Source organism: Bufo bufo, unplaced genomic scaffold (assembly GCF_905171765.1).
Source record: "Bufo bufo unplaced genomic scaffold, aBufBuf1.1, whole genome shotgun sequence".
NCBI lineage: Eukaryota > Metazoa > Chordata > Amphibia > Anura > Bufonidae > Bufo > Bufo bufo.
This window is the reverse complement of record NW_024400707.1, coordinates 93944-121394: the sequence shown is the minus strand read 5'-3', so window position 1 is coordinate 121394 and position 27451 is coordinate 93944. Positions and strand designations below refer to the sequence as shown.

The window sequence follows — 27451 nt, the reverse complement described above, 5'->3', positions numbered from 1 at the left end:
CGCTATCCAAATTGATTTCATCGGACCTTTGCCAACTGGGAGTCGTAACTGTCGTTACGCCCTGGTGGTAGTGGATGTCTTCTCGAAGTGGGTAGAAGCCATCCCTACGGTCAATGATTCGGCCTCCACCACTGCCCGTGTTCTCTGGGAACAAGTTCTGTCACGATGGGGGATCCCCAGATTGATAGAATCCGACAGAGGGACCCATTTCACGGGTAAGGTCATGAAAGCGCTTTGTGGTCTCCTAGACATAAAGCAAAGGTTTCATGTCCCTTACTACCCTCAGTCAGCGGGCATCGTGGAGCGGATGAACCGGACCATCAAAACCCGGCTTTCCAAGGCACTGCTGGAGAAAGGTTCCTCTTGGGTAATCTCCCTTCCAGCGGTGCTAATGGGTATCCGAGCCACAGAGGCCTCTAGTACCGGTATCTCCCCATTTGAACTCATGACCGGACGTAAGATGCCCCTATGTCTACCAAACGAACCCCAAGTGTCGGAGCCCACGAAGAACGCCATCGCCAGAGACTTGTTTCTTCAACAGGTTCAGCAGAACCTGAAGGAGTTACTGCCTCATGCAGCTATACGGTTACACAAACCGTATCTACAGGGGGAAACGCCTATGCCCTCTGTAGGAGAAATGGTAATGGTGAAAGTCTTTCGTCGGGTCGGCCCATGGGACGCAAACTGGGAGGGACCGTACAAGGTCCTTGAAGTGATGGGGGACACCATGCTGAAGGTACAAAGGCCTATCACGAGCAAGAAGAAATCCCGTAGACGCCAGGAAGTTTTTTGGATTCACATCGACCAGGCCAAAGCCACCCGAGCCTCCCCAACTCAATAACGCATACCGTTCCGAGTTGGGTGAGGGGGGGGGGGGAAAGGGCTTGGTGGGTCGAGTGTGAATCCAATCCACTTAACATATTCCATCTCATTGCAGAACACAAGAGGGAGACACTCCATGGGACCACACTGCCAGGGAAGAGCTAGGCATCCTCTGAATGAGATACGTATCCAGCTTGTGACACTAGTGGTAAGCATGTTGATGGCGGGCTCAGCCTCTTCAGGGGAGGACCTGGGGACTAATATTGGTATGGCCAGCATATCACTTGATGGACCCGGCCTTTTAATGGTGGAATGTTTGGATGGCAAAATCCTGGAACCATACAAGAACGTTACCTTTACACCAGGTCAATGGTATCTGTATGGTTTCCAGAGAGAGGGTTTTGCCAATGGTGTAATTCAGCATTATACCCCGGTGGAGAATGTGTCTGCCATACAACATGACTTGCACGCCCTCTGTCTCAAGGAATACAGGCATTTTCAGGACTTGGACCCTGTACCTAGCAAATCCTTAAGATGGGTGTCTAGGAATCCACACTTGCACCCTTACCAGCAAGTGAGAGCCAACACTACCACAGTGTTGTGTACCAAGGAGGGTTTGCTGAGTCCTGAAGATGTCACTGGGGCAGAGTACAGCGGTTGGTATATCCTGAAAGCTACCTTCCTAGGGAAGGATAGCAGAGACGGGTTGAGGGTTAGGACATATTTCGATAGGCCCATTCCGGTAAAAGGCACCCTGAAGGCTTATTGTATGTTGAGGGATTCCCAGATGATTATCACCAGGGAATCCAGTTATGTACAGGGTCATGTATCAAGTGGCCTTTTTGCGAGGCAGCCGACGAAGGGTGCTGGACCTTTACTCAATGGGTCTATCTGTCTCAAACCAAACCCGTAGGGAAACTAGTGTTACAGGCTGGAGAAGACGATCAATGGTATCCATTCAAAGGACGGGGACGGGTCTGTGTTACTATAGTAAGGGTCCCCTACGAAACAGAAGGTCTCCAACCAGTAAGACCACATTCGGACTCTTGCACCACCCCTATCCATCAATTGGCAGACCCTGTAGCTCCTCAACTGTCATCCCCCTGGAAGATCATCACGGATGCAAAATTCATCCTGTTTACCTGGAGAATTTCCGTAGATGACTTCCGAGTTGATCACTGGGATCACAGGTGTGAGGAGTTCGTTAGGAATCAAATTGACATGGTAAGAGGTTGGATAGAGGCGGGTCAAGAGGTCAGGAAAGACGACTCTCGACTCAGGAAGAACAGGGGGAGGAGAGACCTGGTGGCTATGGGACTTGGCGGAGGTGCTTTGGGAGTGGGTGCCCTGAACACTATGGACATGGAAGTCCTGAGAAGTAAGCTTGGGGAGGTTGCGCGACACGCCGGGGAAGGATTCAAGACCCAGATTGATGTAGACCACGTCTTAGAGGGTTTACAACACTCGCACATTGATGCCACTACCTCTCTATCTTCTGCTATACGTGAGAAGTTTAGGAGGTTAGTTGTGGGTCTTTTGGAGGAGCAGGATCGGGCTCAGCTTGCTCTGGCGTGTACGCAGGTCCAAAGTGAACTCTCGGACAACCTTAAACATATTGTCACGGCACTTCACAACGGCCACTTCCCATTCAACCTCCGTCAGCGAATAAGTCCACTGATTTCTCCTTTTGCTATTAATCACACCAACTGGTGGGTGGTTCAGTGGCATGGATGTCAAAATTTAACCTGCACTGCTTCGTCCCTGGCACCTGTATCCGGTCGCATCAGACAAGGATACAGTGTCATCAATCTAGGAACGATGATTAACAACCAGACGGTGCTTCATCCCCAGCTCCCCTCGGGCGTTCTAACCTATGAGGAGGGCCATCCCTCTTTGTTTGATACAGAGGTATGTCGGATAAGGGAGAATGCCATCCTCTGTCAGAGTAGTCGGGAGCGGATGCTCAGACACTAGTGTTGGAACACCGAGGGGTCCTGTTAGATGAAGGCCAACCCAGTGCCCTCATCCTCTTTGAAATATTTGGGGCAGGGGTGTTGGTGTTGGTACCAAGGGAGTGATCCATCGTATGCAATTTTTGGGCTTAACTGTACCGAACGAGGAACACTCCGCCCCGGAGCGTACTGCACCCTTAGTCCCGTTTTAGGTTTGAACGTCGCAGAGCAGCAGGGAAGAACCCCGATTACCCCAGAGAAAAGACTTGACATCCACCCCGATGTTCCTGTAAGACTTCAGAAGATTCCTCTTGGCTTCGGCAAAGAACTTAGACATCTCCTGATGGATTTCGGCCAAGAGGAAGAGATCATACAACGTCTTCGGGAGACAGAGAAGCAAGCCACCATTCAACTCACCCATGACCGAACAAAGATTATCGCGGTTGCCACAGCATTGGACAAGGACTCAAAGGTTTCGTGGTGGGAGAGTCTTTTCGGATACAGTCCTAAGGCAACGTCATTTTTCAATTTATTGATTCACCCGGTGATAGTGCTTCTGGTTCTGGTTGGACTCATGTACCTTGGACTATGGTGGATGTATCGGAGAGTCAAGAGACTAACGGACCAACTAAACCAGAACCAGACGGCACTTCACGAAAACAACCGCCGAAGGCTCAGGACTTGACTTCACAAAAAGTCCTGAGGCGTAATCGCCCAAAGGACAGAACAATTGGACTGAACTCTTGGGTTTAGGGGGTGTAGGAGAGTCCCCGGAATAATAATGGACGGACGATACGTGCCACCAGAGGTCCTGGCCTCGGTGGAGTAAGAACCGGATCATTGCGGTTACAGCGGCGAATGCTGCTGGCGCAGCGTGTCCGGGCCGGTTTTTACTGGGAACAGGTAAAGAGCTGGGGGGGTGCCTGTTCCCCACGGCCAGCCCAGGTTTTTGGTGGAGCTGGGCCTTTAAAGAACCCAGCCTGCTGATGATGGGGGTGGGGTGTGTCTTGCTGTGCTGGAGATTTCCACAGACAGAGTCAGTGCTGGTGAAGGAGAGTCTGGGCGCAACACACATTGAAGGATAGTCCTGGGACCTGTGGTGCTACGAGCCGAAGGGGCTCTGGCCTGAGGGAGACAAAGGCAGGTAGCTTACAAGCCTGCAGAACTGCTGTGGTCTGTTCAAAACAAGGTGACTCAAACCTGCTGTTTATTTTCTATGGAAGGACTTTTGTTTTATGCACTATATGGATATGCACCTGTGTGGTCTGCACATTGCCTGTTATGCCTTTGGTGTAAATAAAGTCACGGTGTATCACAAAGACTGTCTGTGATTGCCTCAATACTGCCGCCGCTACCGTAGCCTACCACGAGCACATCCCCACAATTGGTGGCTTGGAGCGGGCAATCCTGCAGTGAGGCAGGCCTGAGGCAAAAGTTGTGTTGGACTGCATGTCATATATCAGGCCTGCAAGTTTTATGGTTCCTGACAAGATGGAGGAGGCCATTAAGCACCTGATTCAGAGTAATGTACAGCAGCAACAGGCATTGCAGGCTCAGAGGGAAAATAATGAGCTACAGCAAAAAAGACATGAGGAGGCTATGTGTGCACAGCAGCAAACAAACAATCTCCTAATGCAGCAGCTGGTAGCCATGCAAGAGTCTGTGCGAACATCCCTGCAAGGAGTTTCAACCGCAACAACCCCGACTGTGTCTACCGCCAGGGATAAAGTCCGATCTGCCCTGAGGAAAATGGGTCCGGAAGATGATATAGAGGCGTTCCTGACGGTGTTCGAAAGAACCGCGGAGCAAGAGAGGCTGCCATTGGAACAGTGGGCCGAGGTGGTGGCGCCTTTTCTGGTGGGGGACGCACAAAAGGCCTATTTTGACCTCAGCCGCGATGAGGCCAAGGACTATGAGAGGCTAAAAAGTGAGGTGTTGGCCAGGTTGGGGGTAAACACCTATGTGCGAGCACACAGGGTGTATCAGTGGGTGTTTGCCGAGTCCCGACCCACCCGGTCACAAGCCTATGACTTACTTCACCTAGTAAAAAAATGGCTTCAGCCTGAAATATTGAGCCCTTCTCAGATGGTTGAAAGGGTCGTGGTCGACAGGTTCGTGCGTACCCTCCCGAGAGCCTTACAGCGCTGGGTGGGACAAGGCGATCCAGGCAACCTGGAACAACTGGTTAGCCTGGTGGAGAGGTATATGGCCACTCAGGATTTGGTGCGGGACTCAGCGGTACTACCGAAGTCACGTCAGCCCCCGTTGCCAACCCGGGATCCTGAAAAAGGGATCCCACCTCATAAGGAGGGGAGTGGATCTCCAGTCCGTGGGAGGAATACCCTGGGGAGGAGGGAGGCTGCGAGGATCAGATGTTGGCATTGTCAGGATTGGGGACATGTGGCAGCCAACTGCCCTAGGGCATCCGAACCCATGGACTGCGGGTTCGCTCGCCGGTCCTCTTTTTATGCCCAACCGGTGTATATAGCTGACCCCCTGCTGGTTGCGGACACCCCTCCGCTGTGTGATGTCGTTGTTAATGGACACTCCGTGCAGGCCCTGCTGGACTCTGGGAGCCTGGTAACTCTGGTCCATGAATCGCTGGTAACGGAAAAACTCCCAGATAGGCGAACCCTTACCATTGTCTGTATACATGGGGATCGCCGGGAGTATCCCACCACTAAGGTTACCCTGGCGGTGTGTGGGAAGGAGGTACCACATGTCGTCGGAGTGGGGAGACGGCTCCCTTATGCCGCAATATTGGGGAGGGACTTTCCCCTGTTCTGGACTTTGTGGAGGAACAGGTTGCCTACCTGTGAGGAAGAAAAATGTCCGGGTCCCGAGCCCGAGGACCCCGAGGCAGGGGCCCCAGCTGTAGGGGTCACCGTAGGGGAGGTAGAAGGTAACCCTGACCGGTTTCCCCTAGAAGTATTGGCGGGTGAGACAGTAGAAAGTTCGTCTATCCTGGATCTGGGGGTACCCCGAGAAACCTGTGTCGGTGATTAATGGCGTTGCCCAGCGTCCCGGCGCCGATACCGTATTTCCTCACCTGTCCTATAACCAGGACCTGTTATATAGGGTAGACAAGGTGAGGCAGGAGGTGGTGGAACAACTGGTGGTGCCCCAGCCTTACCGGCGAATGGTCTTGGATTTAGCGCATGCGCATGTCTTGGGTGGTCATCTGGGGGTTAAGAAAACGCTGGAGCGAATTCTACAACGGTTCTATTGGCCTGGGATTTATGAGGAAGTCCGGAGGTTCTGTCAGTCCTGTCCAGTGTGTCAGGTGACTAGCCCCCAACCTCAGTATCGCAGTCCACTGGTACCTATGCCCATTATAGAGGTGCCCTTCGAAAGGATCGCCATGGATCTGGTAGGCCCCAATTATTAAGTCAGCCCGAGGTCACCAACACATACTGGTAGTGTTAGACTATGCCACTCGCTATCCGGAGGCGGTCCCATTGCGCCATACGTCGGCCAAGGTAATAGCTAAAGAGCTTATGAGTATGTTCGCCCGGGTGGGGATACCAAAGGAGATTCTGACGGACCAGGGGACACCCTTTATGTCCAAAATAACAAAGGAATTGTGTAAGCTATTAAATATTAAACACCTGCGCACGTCCGTCTACCATCCCCAAACCGATGGGTTAGTAGAACGGTTTAATAAGACCCTGAAGTCCATGCTAAAAAGAGTCGTGGCTAAGGACGGGAGAGATTGGGACTTACTGTTGCCCTATGTTTTGTTTGCGGTACGGGAGGTGCCCCAGGCGTCCACGGGGTTCTCGCCTTTTGAGCTGTTATATGGGCGACATCCCCGTGGACTACTGGACATCGCTAAGGAGGCATGGGAGCAACAGCCTACGCCTCATAAAAGTGTGATAGAGCACATAGGAAAAATGCAGGACCGAATAGGGGTCGTGTTGCCGATCGTCCGTGAGCACATGGAAGCGGCACAACTGGCCCAGAGTCGGGTATATAACCGATCCGCCCGGGTAAGGACATTTCACCCGGGTGACCGAGTTCTTGTACTCGTGCCCACGGTCGAGAGTAAATTCCTGGCCCGGTGGCAAGGACCCTATGAAGTTAAGGAGAAAGTGGGCCCAGTTGATTACAGGATATACCAGCCAGGGCGGCGGAAGGCCGAACAGGTATATCATGTGAATCTACTAAAACCTTGGAGAGACAGAGAGAATTTGTTTGGAGACAGCCCGCCCTCTGTCTGGACGGCAGGGAGTGACCCGGGGTCACCAGGTGTTCCGGAGAACGCCGCTGGGGTGACGATAGGGGACGGACTGTCGACCAAACAGGCACAAGAGGTGAGAGAATTCGTTAGTCGGAATAGGGACGTATTCTCTGACCTTCCTGGTCGTACCACCTTGATCGAGCATGACATTGTCACCGAGCCCCGGGTGAAAGTCCGCCTAAGACCATACCGAGTACCGGAGGCTCGGCGACAGGCCATTTCGCAGGAGGTAAGATCGATGCTACGTCTAGGGGTCATAGAAGAGTCAAAGAGCGAGTGGGCTAGCCCGATTGTCCTTATTCCCAAACCGGATGGTTCATTACGGTTCTGTAATGATTTTAGGAAATTAAATGAGGTATCAAAATTTGACGCCTATCCCATGCCTCGGGTGGACGAGTTCATAGAGCGGCTGGGAAAAGCCCGGTATTTTTCGATCCTAGATCTCACGAAGGGCTACTGGCAGGTACCTCTGACGGAGGCGGCAAAGGAGAAGACGGCCTTTGTCACCCCGGAGGGGCTTTTTCAGTATAGGGTGTTGCCTTTTGGGTTGCATGGCGCTCCGGCTACGTTCCAGCGTCTGATGGATGTCGTCCTCAAGCCCCATCACCAGTATACCTCCGCGTATCTGGATGATATAGTCGTGTTTAGCCCGGACTGGGAGGGTCATTTGTCAAAACTTCAGGCAGTGATAGATTCTCTAAGGAAGGCGGGGTTGACTGCCAACCCAAAAAAATGCTCGGTGGGACTAGAGGAAGCTCGCTATTTGGGGTATGTGATTGGACGCGGAGTCATTAGGCCCCAAGTGAATAAAGTTGAAGCAATCCGGAATTGGCCCAGGCCTCGTACGTCCAAGCAGGTACGGTCATTTTTGGGCCTGATTGGGTACTACATGAGGTTCATTCCCCATTTTGCCACCTTGGCAGCCCCGTTAACCGGCCTCTTGAAGGGTAGAAAGTCGGTGATGGTTCGCTGGGGGGAGCAGGAGGAGGAGGCGTTCTCCCGTTTGAAGTCGGCCCTATGTGAGTCCCCGGTTCTGGTGACGCCCGACTTCAAGCGGGAGTTTGTAGTTCAAACAGATGCCTCGGGAGTAGGACTAGGGGCTGTGCTTTCCCAGGAGCTCAACGGGGAAGAGCACCCCGTGGTTTTTCTAAGCCGCAAGCTTACCCCAGCAGAAACCCGGTATAGCATTGTGGAGAGAGAGTGCCTTGCCATCAAGTGGGCACTCGAGTCTCTCAGATATTACCTTCTGGGGAGAAGGTTCCGTCTGGTGACCGACCACTCCCCTCTCCAGTGGATGAGTCGAGCTAAGGAGGGGAGCGCTCGGGTTACCAGGTGGTTCTTGTCCCTCCAGAACTTTAAGTTCACTGTTGAGCACAGGGCCGGCCGCTTACAGGGGAACGCAGATGCCCTGTCCCGGGTACACTGCTGTGCATGTGTTCACCCCCTCAGGCTTGAACAGTATGTTCAAGCCCTCAGGGGTGAACAAAGGGGGGGGATATGTAGGAGAGTCCCCGGAATAATAATGGATGGACGATACGTGCCACCAGAGGTCCTGGCCTCGGTGGAGTAAGAACCGGATCATTGCGGTTACAGCGGCGAATGCTGCTGGCGCAGCGTGTCCGGGACGGTTTTTACTGGGAACAGGTAAAGAGCTGGGGGGGTGCCTGTTCCCCACGGCCAGCCCAGGTTTTTGGTGGAGCTGGGCCTTTAAAGAACCCAGCCTGCTGATGATGGGGGTGGGGTGTGTCTTGCTGTGCTGGAGATTTCCACAGACAGAGTCAGTGCTGGTGAAGGAGAGTCTGGGCGCAACACACATTGAAGGATAGTCCTGGGACCTGTGGTGCTACGAGCCGAAGGGGCTCTGGCCTGAGGGAGACAAAGGCAGGTAGCTTACAAGCCTGCAGAACTGCTGTGGTCTGTTCAAAACAAGGTGACTCAAACCTGCTGTTTATTTTCTATGGAAGGACTTTTGTTTTATGCACTATATGGATATGCACCTGTGTGGTCTGCACATTGCCTGTTATGCCTTTGGTGTAAATAAAGTCACGGTGTATCACAAAGACTGTCTGTGATTGCCTCAATACTGCCGCCGCTACCGTAGCCTACCACGAGCACATCCCCACAGGGGGTTGAGGGTTATTGTGTAAATAGGTGGTGTGAATGGGGATAAGATTAGGGCAAGATAGGGATAGGCCCCCGATGGTTGCCATTTGCCACTTTGACCCCTGAACGGTAAGGATCATAAGGGAATAACCTGGATGTGTAGTGTAACGGAGGTATTCCCGTTGTTAGAATTTAGGTACCGTGACATCACCTCTATTGAAAAAAATATATATCTGACCTGCCTTGTAAAGACCGATTCAGCTGTCCATGGGAGAACCGCACCCATCCTTCGATCAAGATGGAACAAGACATGCTTAAGGAGAGTTGGCGCAGAATAGAGACTGAGACTGTAAGGGTGGACCCACTCCAGATTTCTTGGGCGTGGACGACACCCGAAGATCGACAGCAATGCCGAGAGACAGCGAGGGTGTGGTCATTCTAAACTTATCAGGAGTGACCGACACCGGAAGAGTGAGAGAAAGACAAGTCAAAGACTGAGAGTCAAGCCACTCCGGAAGTCCAGAAAGAAATGACAGTAGGAGGGGCTGACACCGTAACAATCAAGGCAGAAGAGAGTTCCTGGGAAACAAAGACGACGGTGTATCCTGTGGATGGAGGAGTCGGTTACGGTGAAGGGCAGGTCGGAGGAAGTCGTTGGGTTAGATGATGTCTAGGTACCTAAGAGACAGGGTGCACTCCGGTTTTCCTGGACCATCACCGAGGATGGGGTCGAGGGGGGCAAAGATGCCTCCACCCTTCCCCCCAAGATATTGTCGTATTACCGACAACAGGGGGATTGTTGAGGAAGGGTGGCAGGTATACATAGATATATATGCATGCCTACTGGGGCATGCATATATGTATATATTAGCGGGGCATAATGTTCCCCTCAGAGGGCGATGTGCGCAGATGTGCCCAGCACCTGCGCCCATCCGCCTCTGATATTCCCCAGGGGCTCATTCATGCCCCTGTGGGAATTCATATGTATGTGCCCCCTTAATATATGCCCCCTTAATATATGATATAGATGTTTGTGCCCCCTTAATATATGCCACCTTATCATATAGATAGATAGATAGATAGATAGATATATATTTATATATATGCCCCCTATATGTATGTGATTCCATTCATATATGTTTATGGATGTGCCTCAAGCATCCATAAACATATATGGCAGTTGCTGGTGCCCCAAATCCCCGCTCAGATGCGTCTGCTGGCGGTGGTGGAGGAGACCGACAGTTGGACAATTATGTCCAGCGTCGGCCTCTACAAAGGACAGAGGATCAATAAGATCCTCTGCCCTTTGTCACCATCTCCGGCCGCGCCGGAGATGATGCTCCTAACAGAGACATGGGAACAAGGAGTTCCCATGCCCCTGTGAGTAGCTGACCTCCGGCGCTGTAATTACAGCGCTGGAGGTAGGCGTCCGCTTCACAGGCGGGAGGATCAAAGGATCCCCCCTCCTGGAAGCGCACTCTAAGATCCTCGGGCCGGCGCGGTGACGTCATATCACCGCGCCGGCCAACGAGTTCAGGCCGGCGGTGCGCATGTGCACGGCGGCAATGGAGGGACTGCGAGCGGGCGCTGCCAAGCTTAAATAGGCTGGCGGCGCTCCGCTCAGGAGTCCAGCTTACCACCGGCCAGAAGAATCATCCCCTGGACCAACGAGCCCCCCTGGACAACGTCCATTATACCCTAAGTATCTTTTATATACCTCCCTGAGCCTCTATATACCCCCCTGATCCTATATCCCTCACTATATATCCCCTGGTAACCCTATCCCCTGGTACCCTCCTGCTATCCCCTGGTAACCCTATATACCCTCCTGCTATCCCCTGGTAACCCTATATACCCTCCTGCTATCCCCTGGTAACCCTATCCCCTGGTAACCCTCACTATATACCCTCCTGCTATCCCCTGGTAACAACCCTATCCCCTGCTACACACCCCTGGTAACCCTACCCTATATACCCCTGGTAACCCTACCCTACATACCCCTGGTCCCTACCTATTACCCCTGATAATCCTACACCCCTGGTAACCCTTTACGCCCCTTGTTGCCCTGATCCCTGATTTACTCTAATCACCTCCCGCGGTATATTTATGCTTTGTGGTTGGCTTACACCCTTGTAAGACCACCGTCAACCTTCGTCTACCCCATAGGGATAGTATATAGTACTAGGTGGGTGGGCTGTTAATATTGAATGTGTGTATCGTATAGTTAGTTTATGGGTGGAATTGGGAACGTGTAGTGTAGTTGAGTACTGTATATTTAGTGCTGTATTGTTAGTGTATTGCGTAGTGTATTGTTAATAAATACCGTTATATTTGTATCTGTGTAACGTGTAGTTATTGGCGATAGTTAGTTAGTAAGGCGCATGCAGTTAGCATAAGTGACTAGTGTAAAGCATAGCGAATGTATTGTTGTTGTTATATAAAGGCATAAATAGGCGGAGTTATCAACAGACGGCTCCTCCCATTTTTGAATATTAATTCTCGATATTTGCATAAATATTGGTGATTAATATTCCCCCTTTACAGAGTCACTAGTGTCTTGATGCATTTGACGAGGGGATTAAGTTTACACTTGTATCCTCTGAGTCAACAATACAATTTCTATACAGATTGTTGAATATTAAAGATGGGGTCCTTCATAAATTTTTTTTACATGTTAAACCAACGGACAAGAACACATTACAATACCGGAGTTGCCATCAGGGTTGCCAACCGTCCAGAAATTTCTGAACAGTCTGTGAAAATAGGAGACTTTTTTTCTGTGTCCGTAAAAAAAATGTCCTTTTTTTTTTGGAGGCCGGTAGTACTAGAATTGATTATTTTAGTGGTAATTATTATCATTTTACAACTCGCACTAAATGCTAGAGATGAGGTGTTACCATACTATATATTAAGCTATAGACATTTATTACTAATAATCTTTATCGTTCATTATGGTTTGCCAATTTATCCATAAATAATGTTGGATATCTGTGAATTTAGGATTTGTCCAGAAAAAAAGAAAAATTCTGGTTGACAACCCTGATGTCAGCTAGCCTATGCATCTGTAGTGTACGGGGACTGTAATACCCGTCACTACCAAAGTGTCACTTGGTGTGCTGTCGTCCCTCCTATTTATGGGGAAGTTGGTATATGTCAGTTTTATAAAATGTCATGTAATGTAATGCATGTATTTCCCTGTTACTGTGAAACTTGCATGTACAGGCCTGCTAGGGGTGTCATTCCAGCTTCTAGTCATTAGAGGGAGCTAGGGAGCCCTAGTTTATATAAGGCCCAGTCAGGGAAGTAGAAAGACAGACGGAGTCTAGTGTCTGTAATCTACAGTTGGAGATTAGACAATGTCAGAAACCAGTCCAGGCCTGAAGCCTGCCGTCAGGAGAAGGTTCCCCTCCTGAATTCCCTTATGCAGAAACAGGAATACTTAAGTGAGCGAGCACCTAAGGAAGCTGAGAGGGACAGAGGCAAAGTGCAGAGAAGCAAGAGGTACTCAGAATAACAGAGGAGGTACTTTATAAAGCTACAGCCAAGGATATAAAGCCAGAACTAGGTTAATGGGCCTTGGAGAAGATTTGCTATATTCCAGGATCAGACAGAAATAGAGTGCAAGCTCCTGTACTGCAAGTCCTGTGTTTAACACTCTGTAATCACCTTGCTCAAGCTGTAATTGCCTGCATCAACCGTATTGCAAAATCGACTGTATGCCAAGGAACTGCGATTCCAATATTGTCTCTGCATGAAAACTACTAAAGTTTGAGTTCTGTGTTAATACCACGTCTTCCTCAATTTATTCCTGCATCCGCAAACGGCGTGCCACCGTTTACTTGGCACTGGCGTCACGAACTATTTCTGTCATCACCTGCCCTTGCAGAGAGTCAGCCGTACCAGGTTAGTGTCTATTGCACTACATCACCCAGAAACACCTATTGCACACAACTTGAGAACGCTGCACATCCATATAAAAAATGGATTAAATTATGTAAGACTGCCCAGTATATTATTATAGACACATCAGGTAGGCAGGGGTGGACTGGGAAAAAAAAACTGAAACCGGCCCCATTTTGTAGGCGGGTCCAAATTTACATAAGGTGGGATAACAGAAGTAGATGGGGCCAGCAATACCATAGTGCAGAGCAAAATACCGCCCCAGCAGAGCCAAATACCACAGTGCAGCACAGAATACCGCCCCAGCAGAGCCAAATACCACAGTGCAGCACAGAATAGTGCCTCAGCAGAGCCAAATACCACAGTGCAGCACAGAATACTGCCTCTGCAGAACCAAATGCCACAGCATAGCACAACATAGTGCCCCAGCAGAGCCAAATACCACAGTACAGCACAAAATACTGCCTCTGCAGAACCAAATGCCACAGAGCAGCCCAATATACTGCTTCTGCAGAACCAAATACCACAGAACAGCACAATAAACTGCTCTTGCAGAACCAGATACCACAGTGCAGCATAGAATACTGCATCTGCAAGACCAAATACCCCAGTACGGCACAATATGCTGCCCCTGTAAGACCAAATACCACAGTGCAGAACAAAATAGTGCTGCCCGCGCCACACTATGAAACTATCCTCATCCTGAGGACAGCAATATCGTTGAATTCAGGAGGGAACCTGCCGCCACTGGTCAAGTTCTTAAGTCCCCAATGTTCCTACATGAAATAATACTGAGAGCATCAGATCATTATATACAGTCAGGTCCATAAATATTGGGACATCGACACAATTCTTACATTTTTGGCTCTTTACACCACCACAATTGATTTGAAAGGAAACAAACATGATGTGCTTTACCTGCAGACTGTCAGATTTAATTTGAGGGTATTTATATCTAAATCAGGTGATTGGTGTAGGAATTACAACAGTTTGCATATGTGGCTCCCACTTGTTAAGTGACCAAAAGTAATGGGACAGAATAATAATCATAAATCAAACTTTCACTTTTTAATACTTGGTTGCAAATCCTTTGCAGTCAATTACAGCCTGAATTCTGGAACGCAGAGACATCACCAGACGCTGGGTTTCATCCCTGGTGATTCTCTGCCAGGCCTCTACTGCAACTGTCTTCAGTTCCTGCTTCCACTTGGGGCATTTTCCCTTCAGTTTTGTCTTCAGCAAGTGAAATGCATGCTCAATCGGATTCAGGTCAGGTGATTGACTTGTCTATTGCATAACATTCTACTTCTTTCCCTTAAAAAACTCTTTGGTTGCTTTTGCAGTATGCTTTGGGTCATTGTCCATCTGCACTGTGAAGCGCCGTCCAATGAGTTATGAAGCATTTGGCCGAATATGAGCAGATAATATTTCCCGAAACACTTCAGAATTCATCCTGCTGTTTTTGTCAGCAGTCACATCATCAATAAATACAAGAGAACCAGTTCCATTGGCAGCCATACATGCACACGCCATGACACTACCACCACCATGCTTCACTGATGAGGTGGTATGCTTACGATCATGAGTAGTTTCTTCCTTCTCCATACTCTTCTCTTCACATCACTCTGGTACAAGTTGATCTTAGTCTCATCTGTCCATAGGATGTTGTTCCAGAACTGTGACGGCTTTTTTAGATGTCATTTGGCAAACTCTAATCTAGCCTTCCTGTTTTTGAGGCTCACCAATGGTTTACATCTTGTGGTGAACCCTCTGTATTGACTCTGGTGAAGTCTTCCCTTGATTGTTGACTTTGACACACATACACCTACCTCCTGGAGAGTGTTCTTGATCTGGCTAACTGTTGTGATGGGTGTTTTCTTCACCAGGTAAAGAATTCTTTGGTCATCCACCACAGTTGTTTTCCGTGGTCTTCCGGGTCTTTTGGTGTTGCTGAGCTCACCGATGCATTCCTTCTTTTTAAGAATGTTCCAAACAGTTATTTTGCCCACGCCTAATGTTTTTTATATCTCTCTGATGGGTTTGTTTTGTTTTTTCAGCCTAATGATGGCTTGCTTCACTGATAGTGACAGCTCTTTGGATCTCACCTTTAGAGTTGACAGCAACAGATTCCAAATGCAAATAGCACATTTGAAATGAACTCTGGACCTTTTATCTGCTCACTGTAATTGGGATAATGAGGGAATAACACACACCTGGCCATGGAACAGCTGAGAAGCCAATTGTCCCATTACTTTTGGTCCCGTAACAAGTGGGAGGCACATATGCAAACTGTTGTAATTCCTACACCGTTCACCTGATTTGGATGTAAATGCCCTCAAATTAAAGCTGACAGTCTGCAGTTAAAGCACATCTTGTTTGTTTCATTTGAAATCCATTGTGGTGGTGTATAGAGCCAAAAAATTTAGAATTGTGTCGATGTCCCAATATTTATGGACCTGACTGTATGTACCTTGCTGGTGACCATGAGAAGGGCTTGGGCAGCCTCCTGCGCATCCACCCACTGGGAAATTATTCTGAAGGGTCTATGGCCAGTCTGCCCATGGGTGGTGATGACTTCTAGGTACAGAGGCAGGCCAGCCAGCTTTATTTTTTTCATCAAGGACCTGCCTTAAAGTCATGCAGGGACCCCCACAGTCTTGCTGCTTTGTGAGCAGGTAATATTTGTAGTTATCTGTACAGTGGGCCCCCAGAAATAATTTTACTAGTGGGCCTAAGTCTCAAAGTACAGGGATACAGTAGTTGTGTGACCTAGGGGAACTCCCTGGGAAGTCAGTGGCTACCGTATAGGCGCTGGACCCCAAAATACAGCACACTAGAAATTTTGTAGGAAGCCAGTTTGCCTATTTGTTTATTTTTGGAGTGTGGGAGAAAACCAGAGTTCATGATGGAAACCCATGCAAACACAGGGAGAACATGCAAAATCCATGCCGATGTCCCTGGTCAGTTTTAAAACCCAGTACTAACTACTGAGCCACCGTGCTTTAGTACTCTAAAGTCCTTTCAAATTTCCTTTTATTGAATAAGGTATAAGTAAAAACATACATGGCTCATACAAATAGTACAAAGGCTTAAGATTCAGAGTTGACATTTATCAAACATGGTATGGATCATAGCAACAAATCAACACATTTCCAATGAGGTATCAGGTGCAGATGGGCTGCCACACCAGACTCTAGATATAGTATGGTATTGGGTAGTGGGAAAAGGGGGGGGGGGGGAGTGTAAGGGCAAAGAGAGAAGTCACCCCCTTCCCCTCCCTAGGTAGGCACACTATCATCATTCAAGTATTCAAATATACATGGGCCTGTGCACATAAAAAGCGCATGTTTTGGTGTTAGACTTTGTGTAAGTAAACTGGGAGTGACCTGCAGTCACAGGGTTTTGTCAATGTTCGCGTTGTCAGGGTGTTGCCTGCATTCGGTGGACTTATTTTTTTTTTACTATTGCATCTTTTGCGCTAAATTTTTTTATTTTTCATTGGTCTAAAACTTTTGAGCCCCTTTTTTTGTAGAGCCTTGAAATTCTCTAGTAGCATGCTCTGTGTTATTACTGTGTTCCGTCAGGCAGCTTAGGGTACTTTCACACTAGCGTTTTTCTTTTCCGGCGCTGAGTTCCGTCCTAGGGGCTCTATACCGGAAAAGAACTGATCAGTTTTATCCTAATGCATTCTGAATGGAGAGCAATCCGTTCAGGATGCATCAGGGTGTCTTTAGTTCAGTCTTTTTGACTGATCAGGCTTTTCAGAAAACCGTAGCATGTTGTATTTTTACCTCCGGCCAAAAATCCTGAACACTTTGACTGAACGCCGGATCCGGTCTTTTTCCCATTGACTTGCATTAACGCCGGCGCTGTGTGTTCAGTCAAACCGGATCCGGCTTTTGCATGTTAAACCCGAAAAATGTGAAAAAAAAGTTAAAGTCCATAAATGGCGGATCCGTTTTTTCCAATGCATTTTTTCATTGTGATCAAAATCCTGATCAGGATTCAAATGTAATCCGTTTTTCCGGATCCGGCGGGCAGTTCCGGTGTCTGAATTGAACGCCGGATTTAAACAACGCTAGTGTGAAAGTAGCCGTAGTTGATGGCTCCTTATCAGTCATCTCATAAACGCTCATTATAGCTCAATGTGGCTTAAAATAAGCTATTGGTAATTTAGAGATGAGGCTTATTAGATGACCGGCGCAAAGTGAAAGTACGATTCTCACAGCTAGGCAGAAGTTATCACTTTATGACAAATCTGCTAAATATTTTTTAGCAAAAACCAATTGAAAAAATGATTTTAAGCCCAAAATGAGTAAAATGCAATCTTAAAAAATATTTACCCCCGAAGGTGTACATAGCCGTTAAGTCTATAGCCTATGGGCATTTTGATTTTCGATGCATTTGTATGGCAATTCAATTTAGAATGACAAATATAGGCTAGGACAAACCTCGTTTGCTAAAGCAAAAGTTCCCCAGTGAATTCCAACAGATTTCTTGGCACGAACATCAGCATGGACTCTTACTGCGTCTTCTGGGTCAATGTGCTGGCTTTTCATAAACCACCTAAAAAAAACTAAAAAAAAGCATAACTAATTCACAACTACATTGGAGGCTCTGTTTGGGGCTTCAGTCACAGGTTCCGCAAAAATAGGGGAGAGAAAAGTCCTGCATGTTGCAGTCAGTTCTACGTCACTTGTACATCTTCTCTGTAGTGTACATGAGATATGCCTCACTGTCTATGACAATGAAGTGTCAACATTTTTTTCCAGCAAAGAAGAAATCCAACATGCCATGAACAGACAGAGATTAGAAAAATAATTAAAAATAAAAACGACAAGTTGTGCAGAATGTTTTCCCACAAAACACTATATCAATCTGCTCAGCTCCTCCTGCTCTATACCATGCTGCATGCAGATCAGATGCCATGTTCAATGTGGCAGGTTTGGGGTATGGAATGGGAAATCTCCTGGGTACATATACTAAATATATCCATAGACCCCATTCACTCAGCATGTGCCAAATGCTTGTTGTTTGCCAGGCTGGCAGGGCCGGCGTCATAACCCGGCATCCCCGGGCAAGTGTCGGGGCCCAATGCTCCTGGGGGGGGCCCACTAAGCTGCTATGAGCACTTCCATCAATACAGATGGAAGCTCTCACTGCTGTCATTTCACTTAGGGCTCTTTCACACTTGCGCTTTTGTTTTCCGGCATAGAGTTCCGTCGTCGGGGCTCTATGCCGGAAAAATCCTGATCAGGATTATCCCCATGCATTCTGAATGGAGAGAAATCCGTTCAGGATGCATCAGGATGTCTTCAGTTCAGGACCGGAACGTTTTTTGGCCGGAGAAAATACTGCAGCATGCTGCGCTTTTTGCTCCGGTCAAAAATCCTGAACACTTGCCGCATCAACGGATCCGGAATAATAGCCCATTGAAATGTATTATTCCGGATCCGTCCTAACATCTTCAGTTGTTACGACGCAACGACGGATCCGGAAGTTGCGTCTGCGCCTGCGCCAGAAAGTAGGAAGGACTTGGCTGACGCGAAAAGAGACTGATCCGGAAATCCTGAAGCCAACATCAACGTTATTTTTCTGGATCCGTACGACGGATCCCGGAAAAAAACGTTGATGTTGGCTTCAGGATTTCCGGATCAGTCTCTTACCAAAAAAGCCGGAAAGACGCATCCGGAAAGAAAAAAATTATGCGTTCTTACGCGTTTTTCCGCATCTGGCGTGTAATTCCGGCAAATGGAGTACATGACGGATCTGGACAACGCAAGTGTGAAAGAGCCCTTACGCAGTACCCCTTTGGTGGGCCCTCTGAGTCACATGGGTCTGGCTGCTGCAGAGACTCAGAACACGCCCCTTCTACACAGGACATGCTGCCTGAGGAGTGAGACCGCAGGGCTGGAGCAGAGAAGTGTGAAGACAGTCTGTGAGTAAGTCTGCACTGTGACTGTCTCTTCTCTGTGGGACAGAAGGGGGGGGGGGGGACTCTTCGATTTGCTGCTGGATGCTGCTTCATTCTATTTAGTTGTTTTACTGTACTAAAATTTGCTGTGGGGCCCAGTCAGTTCTAGCTACATCACTGCACATCTCCTTCTCTCCTCCAGGCCTGACCCACTGCTGCAGCGGGCCGGAGGAGAGAAGGAGCGCAGGGAGCTGCGGTTAGTGAATGACAGGACCGCCGGCTCCCCTGCGCTCCAGCAATGATAGGTATGTGAGGGGGCCACTGGGGGTCATTCATTACACCGTGAGGGCCCCTTACACAGTATAATGACTCCCAGTGCCCCCCATTTAGTATAATGATCCCCATTGACCCTCCATTTAGTATAATGACCACCAGAGCCCCCATTAAATATAATGACCCCGAGTGCCCCCTCCATACAGTATAACCCCTAGTGTGGGGGCGACTGGGGGTCGAAATTCTGAATGGAGGGCCACTGTGGGGTCATTATACTATGAGGGCCCTTTACATAGTATAATGACCCCCAGTGTCCCCCATTTAGTATAATGATCCCCAATGACCCTCCATTCAGTATAATGACCCCCAGAGCCCCCTCCATACAGTAGTCCCCCAGTGTGGGGGCTACTGGGGGTCATTATTCTGAAGGGGGGCGACTGGGGGTTATTATTCTGAATGCAAGGCCACTGGGGGTCATTATACAGTGGGGGGGGGGGGGGTTGGGGGTCCATTATACTGTGTGAAGGGCCACTAGTGGTCATTATACTGTATAGGGGCCACTGGGGGTCATTATACCGTGTGGGAGCCACAGGGGGACATGTAAATGTAAAAAAATGCCTCATGGGGGCCCACTGGGATTTATCGCCCAAGGGCCCACATGAACCTGGAGCCGGCCCTGCAGGCTGGTATACCTCAAATGGAAGGCTCTAGGGTGGCTAACAGTAGCATGGAAGGCCAGGAAATATTGGTTTACAATCCACTGAATAATGGGAGCAGTGGCATGGAAGGCCATGACTTTAGTCCTAAAGTAAATGACTAGACATCAGGTATTCTCCAGAGAATTTTCTGAGCACGAGTATCCACATTTACATTGGATGGGCACACTTTCCAGTACTCCCTCCCTCTTTAAGCCTGCCAGCAAAGGTCACGCCCATGCTTTAAAGAGGCTCTGTCACCCGGTTTCAAGCCTACCCTACCAGGCATATATCCTGGTGGGGCCGATGACGCAGACAAAACCCACACCTTTATTTCTCATGTATGGCCGAAAAAGCAACATTAAAAAAATATGCAAATGAGGAATTCTAGCACTGGGAGGCGGGCTTATGCCTTCCGAGCACTGCTTCTGTGACGCCCCCGTTCCTTGCAAATGACGGCCTTCTGCACCTAATCACACCCACATGTGCATTGATTGACAGCGCTGGCCAGTATCTCCTGCAAAATAAAACCTATTTGAGGGTCCAAGTACAGACCAGCTTCCCCAGAGAACTTTGTTGTCATCTAACTGTCACGAGGGTATCAAGAGCCACGTCTGACTCCGTTATACCCGGGGTCAGGAAGTCGCAGCGGGTGGCTGCGCGCTCTATAGCTAAAGATCATGGTGTTTCTTAGTTATTGTTTTCTGTGTTTGCCTTGCTATCCTTTTTGTCTCTCTCAGGGATCCGTAGCTTCTCCTCCTCAGCTGTTTCGTGTCTGCCACTCCCTACCTCCTTATATTCTCCCCTCACACTTCTCTAGTTGCCAGTTATAGAGCTTCCTGCCTGGACATCTATACTGACCCACTGGAGTGGTTAATCCTGGTTGTTGTTCCTGTGTGCTACCCTCCGGATCCCTGTTTGGCTTATTGTTGTCTCCTGTTGTCGCCCACCTGGGAATATATGTTGAGTCTGTGTTGTCTGTCCTCCCCTTGGTGTTTTCCCTTAGAGTTAGTGGTGCGGACTAGTGTTCCCACCGCCCTGTTCACTACCTAGGGCTCAGCTCAGGGAAAGCCAGGGCTTTAGGCACGTGATCGGCGTACGGGTGAGGAACCCGTCTAGGGACGTCAGGGCAGCCAGGTGCCAGCCGCCAGGTGAGTCAGGGGTCACCATCTTCCCTCTCACTTGGGCAGGGCCTTCCTCGTTCCCTCCCTCTGTGTCACGTATGTGATAGCCACGCCGACCGTGATATTATAACTGGCCTTTACTTTTTGAGAAAAAAATAAAATAAAATAAAAATTATATAATTTTTTATTTGTTGTTTTTTTTTCTCTACTTAGAATCCAATATGGATCCTATTGATGCCTTGGCAGAACAGCTTCAAAGCCTGTCTTTGGAGGTGGCAGGATTGAAGGCGTCTGTTCTCCAACAACAGCAGCAAATGCAGCAGACCGCACCCCCAGCGGTTGCTATGGGTAACCAGGTTGTCACTGAACCCAAGGTTGCTCTTCCCGACAGATTTTCTGGGGGAAGGGACAAATTTGCAACGTTCCGTGAGGCCTGCAAATTATATTTTAAGTTGCGCCCTTACTCCTCAGGTCATGAAGAACAGCGGGTTGGGATTGTCATTTCCCTGCTTCAGGGGGATCCGCAATCCTGGGCGTTCTCGTTACCCCCTGGTTCTCAGGCTCTTCGGTCAGTGGAGGGATTTTTTGGGGCTTTGGGTCTCATATATGATGACCCTGACCGAGTCGCCCTGGCTGAGTCAAAGTTACGGAGACTCCTACAGGGAGATCGGTCAGCAGAGGAATATTGCTCAGAGTTCCGTAGGTGGGCTACGGATACTCAGTGGAACGACCCGGCTCTCAGGAGTCAGTTCTGCTCTGGGTTATCTGAAAGGGTTAAGGATGCACTGGCGCTGTATGAGACCCCCCTTTCCCTTGATGCTGTTATGTCCCTCTCTATCAGAATAGATAGACGTCTTAGGGAGAGATCGAAAATTCCGGAGCAATTGGTTACCTCTCCCAAGCAACAGTCAGTCTGTACTGACTTAGATGAGCCTATGCAGCTAGGCGGAACTTCTCGTCAGGTCCGTCCTCCCGAGGTTCGCCGTAGGGGGGGGGGGGGGGTTGTTTTTTCTGTGGGGGGAGGGGTCATTTCATTCATGTCTGTCCCTCCTTTCTCAAAAACAAAAGACCGTCGGAAAACTACTAACCCCGGGCTGTGCGGAGGATGTCAGCCGGGGGGTATACGTTTCCTCCATACGAACATCTCAATTTGTGTTACCAGCGGTCATTGTTTTTGGTGTTAAGACGGAGTCTATTTCTGTTTTTATAGACAGTGGAGCAGGGGTAAACTTGATTGATGCCCATTTTGCCCGCACTATGGGTTTGTCTCTCTGTACGCTGCAGAGACCTATTCCCGTATTCGCTATAGATTCTGCTCCTCTGTCTCAGAGAAACCTCACCCACATTGTTCGTAATTTACACCTTCGGGTAGGGGACCACCATAATGAGTGTCTTTCATGTTACGTTCTGGAGGGCCTTCCCTCTCCGGTGGTATTGGGTCTTCCCTGGTTGGTAGCGCACAATCCAGTGGTGGATTGGCAGGCCAGGGAGATATTGGAGTGGAGTGAGCATTGCAGAGAGAATTGCTTAAATAACAATTGCTTAATCGCCTCCATAGCTTCCCTACCTACATTTATTTCGGACTTTGAGGACGTTTTTTCTGAAAAGGGTTCTCAGAAACTACCACCTCATCGTCCTTATGATTGCCCGGTTAACCTGATTCCCGGGGCAAAATTACCCAAGTCCAGGTTGTATAATCTTTCGGGTCCCGAGAGACAAGCCATGAAAGATTATATCTCCGAGAGTCTGGCTAAGGGACACATCAGACCCTCTTCTTCACCCGTGGCTGCAGGGTTTTTCTTTGTTAAAAAGAAAGATGGGGGCCTGCGTCCTTGCTTAGATTTCCGTGAGTTAAACCAGATAACCATCCGTGACCCATACCCTCTTCCTCTCATTCCTGACCTTTTTAATCAGATTGCGGGTGCTAAGTGGTTTTCCAAACTTGATCTTAGGGGGGCCTACAATCTGATTCGTATCAGGGAAGGGGATGAGTGGAAGACAGCTTTTAACACCCCTGAGGGGCATTATGAAAATCTTGTTATGCCTTTCGGTCTGACCAATGCCCCTGCTGTCTTCCAACATTTCGTTAATGATATTTTTAGTCATCTCATCGGCAGGTTTGTAGTCATATACCTAGATGATAACTTAATTTATTCGGCTGATCTGAAAACACATGAGGTGCATGTCAGGCAAGTACTGCAGGTCCTACGGACGAATAAATTATATGCGAAAATTGAAAAATGTGTCTTCGCTGTTCAGGAATTACAGTTCCTGGGATATCTATTATCTGCTTCAGGTTTCCGCATGGATCCTGGGAAGGTCCAAGCAATTTTAGATTGGGATCTTCCTGAGAACCTTAAAGCCCTACAACGGTTTTTGGGTTTCGCTAATTTCTATAGAAAGTTCATTAAAAATTATTCAGTGATCGTTAAACCCCTTACCGACATGACTAGGAAGGGGACGGATTTTTCCAAATGGTCTGACGCCGCTAAAGATGCATTTTCCTCTCTAAAGGAGAGGTTTACCTCGGCACCTGTTCTAATTCAACCTGATGTCTCCCAGCCTTTTATTGTCGAGGTAGATGCGTCAGAGGTGGGAGTGGGAGCTGTATTGTCTCAGGGTCCGTCTCCTGGCAAATGGCGTCCTTGCGCTTTCTTTTCCAAAAAATTATCTTCTGCAGAGAAGAATTATGATATTGGAAATAGGGAACTGTTGGCGATTAAACTGGCGCTTGAAGAGTGGCGTCACTTCTTAGAGGGAGCAGTCCACCCCGTCACGGTGATTACGGATCACAAGAACCTTCTGTACCTAGAATCGGCTAAACGTCTCACCCCTAGACAAGCTAGGTGGTCGCTATTCTTTACCAGATTTAACTTTGTAATCACCTATCGTCCTGGGGCAAAAAATACCAAGGCAGACGCATTATCTCGTAGTTTCCCTGGAGGGGGTAATGTTTGTGATCCGGTTCCTATTTTACAAAGAGGAGTGGTTGTCTCTGCTGTACACTCTGTTCTAGAGGGAAAGGTGTTAGAGGCTCAGGGGGACGCCCCGGCCTCTTGCCCCTCAGAGAAATTGTTTGTACCGTTAAACCTGCGTCTTGAATTATTAAAAGAACATCATAATTCGGCACTTGCTGGGCACCCGGGTAGTAAAGCAACCTTGGAGCTTTTATCTCGTCGTTTTTGGTGGCCAAGGTTGCGTCAGGATGTAATGGATTTCGTGTCTACTTGTTCTACTTGTGCACGCGCGAAAGTCTCTCATACACGTCCAGCAGGGTCTTTATTGCCACTTTTCATTCCCAATAGGCCATGGACACATCTGTCTATGGATTTCATCACTGACTTACCGTTGTCGGCGGGTAAAACAGTTATCTTGGTAGTAGTAGACAGGTTTAGCAAAATGGTACACTTTATTGCGCTACCCGCACTTCCTAATGCTAAAACTCTCGCTCAGGTGTTTATCAGTGAAATCGTGAAGCTTCACGGGGTCCCTTCCGATGTGGTTTCGGATCGGGGAACCCAGTTTATTTCTAAGTTTTGGAAAGCTTTTTGTTCCCGTTTGGGGGTTCACTTGTCCTTTTCCTCAGCTTTCCATCATCAGTCGAATGGACAGACTGAGCGTACCAACCAAAACCTAGAAACATATTTAAGGTGTTTTGTGTCTGAAAACCAAGAGTTGTGGTCATCATACTTACCGTTAGCTGAGTTTGCCATAAATAATCATTATCAGGAGTCCACCGGCAAGTCACCATTCCTTGGTGCATACGGTTTTCATCCCCAATTTTGTACTTTCAAAGAGGGGGGGTCTTCTGGGGTTCCCGAAGAGGAAAGGTTTTCTTCATCTCTTTCATCGGTATGGCAGAAGGTGCAAGTTAACTTGAAAAAGATGAGTGGTAAATATAAATGCATGGCCGATAAGAAACGGTCGCCAGGTCCGGACCTAGGAGTGAATGACTATGTGTGGTTGTCTACTAGGAATATTAAGTTGAAGGTTCCTTCTTGGAAACTGGGTCCTAGGTTCATTGGTCCCTATAAAATAGTAACCGTCATTAACCCTGTGGCTTTTCGCCTGGAGCTACCTCAGACTTTAAGATCCATAACGTCTTCCATAAATCGTTACTCAAGAAGTATGTTCCACCTCTAGAACCATCGCCGCTGCCACCTCCTCCTGTTATTGTGGATGGTAATCTGGAGTTTCAAATAGCCAGAATTGTTGATTCTCGTCGGGTCCGCCGCTCTCTTCAGTATCTTGTGCATTGGAGGGGTTACGGTCCCGAGGAAAGAATGTGGGTTCCAGCGTCAGAGGTAAACGCCAACAGGTTAATTCAGACTTTCCATGCCTCTCATCCGGAGAGACCTGGTCCTGAGTGTCCGGAGGCCCCTCGTGAAAGGGGGGGTACTGTCACGAGGGTATCAAGAGCCACGTCTGACTCCGTTATACCCGGGGTCAGGAAGTCGCAGCGGGTGGCTGCGCGCTCTATAGCTAAAGATCATGGTGTTTCTTAGTTATTGTTTTCTGTGTTTGCCTTGCTATCCTTTTTGTCTCTCTCAGGGATCCGTAGCTTCTCCTCCTCAGCTGTTTCGTGTCTGCCACTCCCTACCTCCTTATATTCTCCCCTCACACTTCTCTAGTTGCCAGTTATAGAGCTTCCTGCCTGGACATCTATACTGACCCACTGGAGTGGTTAATCCTGGTTGTTGTTCCTGTGTGCTACCCTCCGGATCCCTGTTTGGCTTATTGTTGTCTCCTGTTGTCGCCCACCTGGCAATATATGTTGAGTCTGTGTTGTCTGTCCTCCCCTTGGTGTTTTCCCTTAGAGTTAGTGGTGCGGACTAGTGTTCCCACCGCCCTGTTCACTACCTAGGGCTCAGCTCAGGGAAAGCCAGGGCTTTAGGCACGTGATCGGCGTACGGGTGAGGAACCCGTCTAGGGACGTCAGGGCAGCCAGGTGCCAGCCGCCAGGTGAGTCAGGGGTCACCATCTTCCCTCTCACTTGGGCAGGGCCTTCCTCGTTCCCTCCCTCTGTGTCACGTATGTGATAGCCACGCCGACCGTGATACTAACGTTGTCCTCTTGCACCAGTGTTGACATGGGGTAAAAACAAAGGTCACTTCATCATGCCCAGGAACACAATTTTGTTCCCACCAGTCCAGTTCAATTACATTTTCGCAGCCAAGGGAACAAACAATCTCAACTCAGTACCAAACCGGGCATTCAGGCCCAGTACAGTGCCGTAATCCAGGTGATCATAATCATTGTGGCTTATCACAACGGCATCTATTTTGGGAAGCTGCTCTATAGTGCACGGTGGCCCTCGAAACTGTTTGGGACCTGCAAAGCTAAACGGAGAGGCCCTCTCACTGAAGACGGGATCAGTAAGAAATACCAAATCATCCATTTCCACCATGACAGACGCATGGCCCAGCCAAGTGATCCTTATGCCATTTGCTGTTTTGCCAGTAAGCTCAGGGTGCTGTACAAAATAGGGTTCAATAACAGGAAGTTCCCGGTCAAGTTCCTAAAAAGAAAAAAAGATTCACATATTTAAACATATTCAAAATGATGCAAAACATCACATCTAAAATACTATGCTAAACCCATATATTTGAAGAATTAAAAGTACAGAAGTATTTTAAGGGGTTATGTGGAACACAAGTGGCCGGTATCCATAAGTGTTTTGCGGTCTGCAAAACATGGTCATGTGAATGTACCCTAAAGGAGAAGAGCCCTAACACTTCCAAATTTAAAGGGGCTGTCCAGCCATTAATATTGATGACCTATCGTCAGGATAGGTAATGAATATCAGATTGGCGAGGGTGTGACACCCGACATCCCTGCCGATCAGCTATTTGAAGAGGGGGCTGGGCTCCATGCGAGCGCCGCTTCCTGTCCATTACCCTGCACTGCTTCTCGGTGCAGTGTAACACTGCATTCAAATCAATGGAGCGAGTGCTTGTAATTACACTACACCACCGCTTCACAGGAGACGAGTCGTAGTGTAATGACCAAGAAGCGGAGCTTCCATGGAGCACCGCCTCGTCTCACAACTAATTGGCGGGGGCGCCGGGTTTCAGACCCCCACTAACAGATATTGATGACCTATCCTGACGACTGGTAATCAATAATAACGGCTGCACAACCCCTATAATTCCTTACTGCCATGTTAACCGCCTCCCGACCGCCTAACCATGGTAAAAGATCATGTGATGGATCATGTAATGACCGGAGTGACGTCACCACAGGTCCTTTACCTGTAATGAATGCTCACCATAGGTCCTGTTCAGCAAAGGAGACAGAAGGAGATGCCGGTCTGCACGATCAAGTTGACTAAGGTGAGTTAAATTATTTTTTTATTTTTTTTTAACCCCTCCAGCGCTATTTTACTATGCATTCTGTATCCAGAATGCTATTATTTTCCCTTATAACCA

The 27451-nt window shown here is 48.6% G+C and overlaps 1 pseudogene; it reads right to left on the bottom strand.

Annotated features, from left to right (window-relative positions):
• Positions 1-2982: 2982 nt before the first annotated feature.
• Positions 2983-27185, bottom strand: LOC120984461 (annotated as a pseudogene).
• Between the last annotated feature and the right edge of the window lie 266 nt (positions 27186-27451).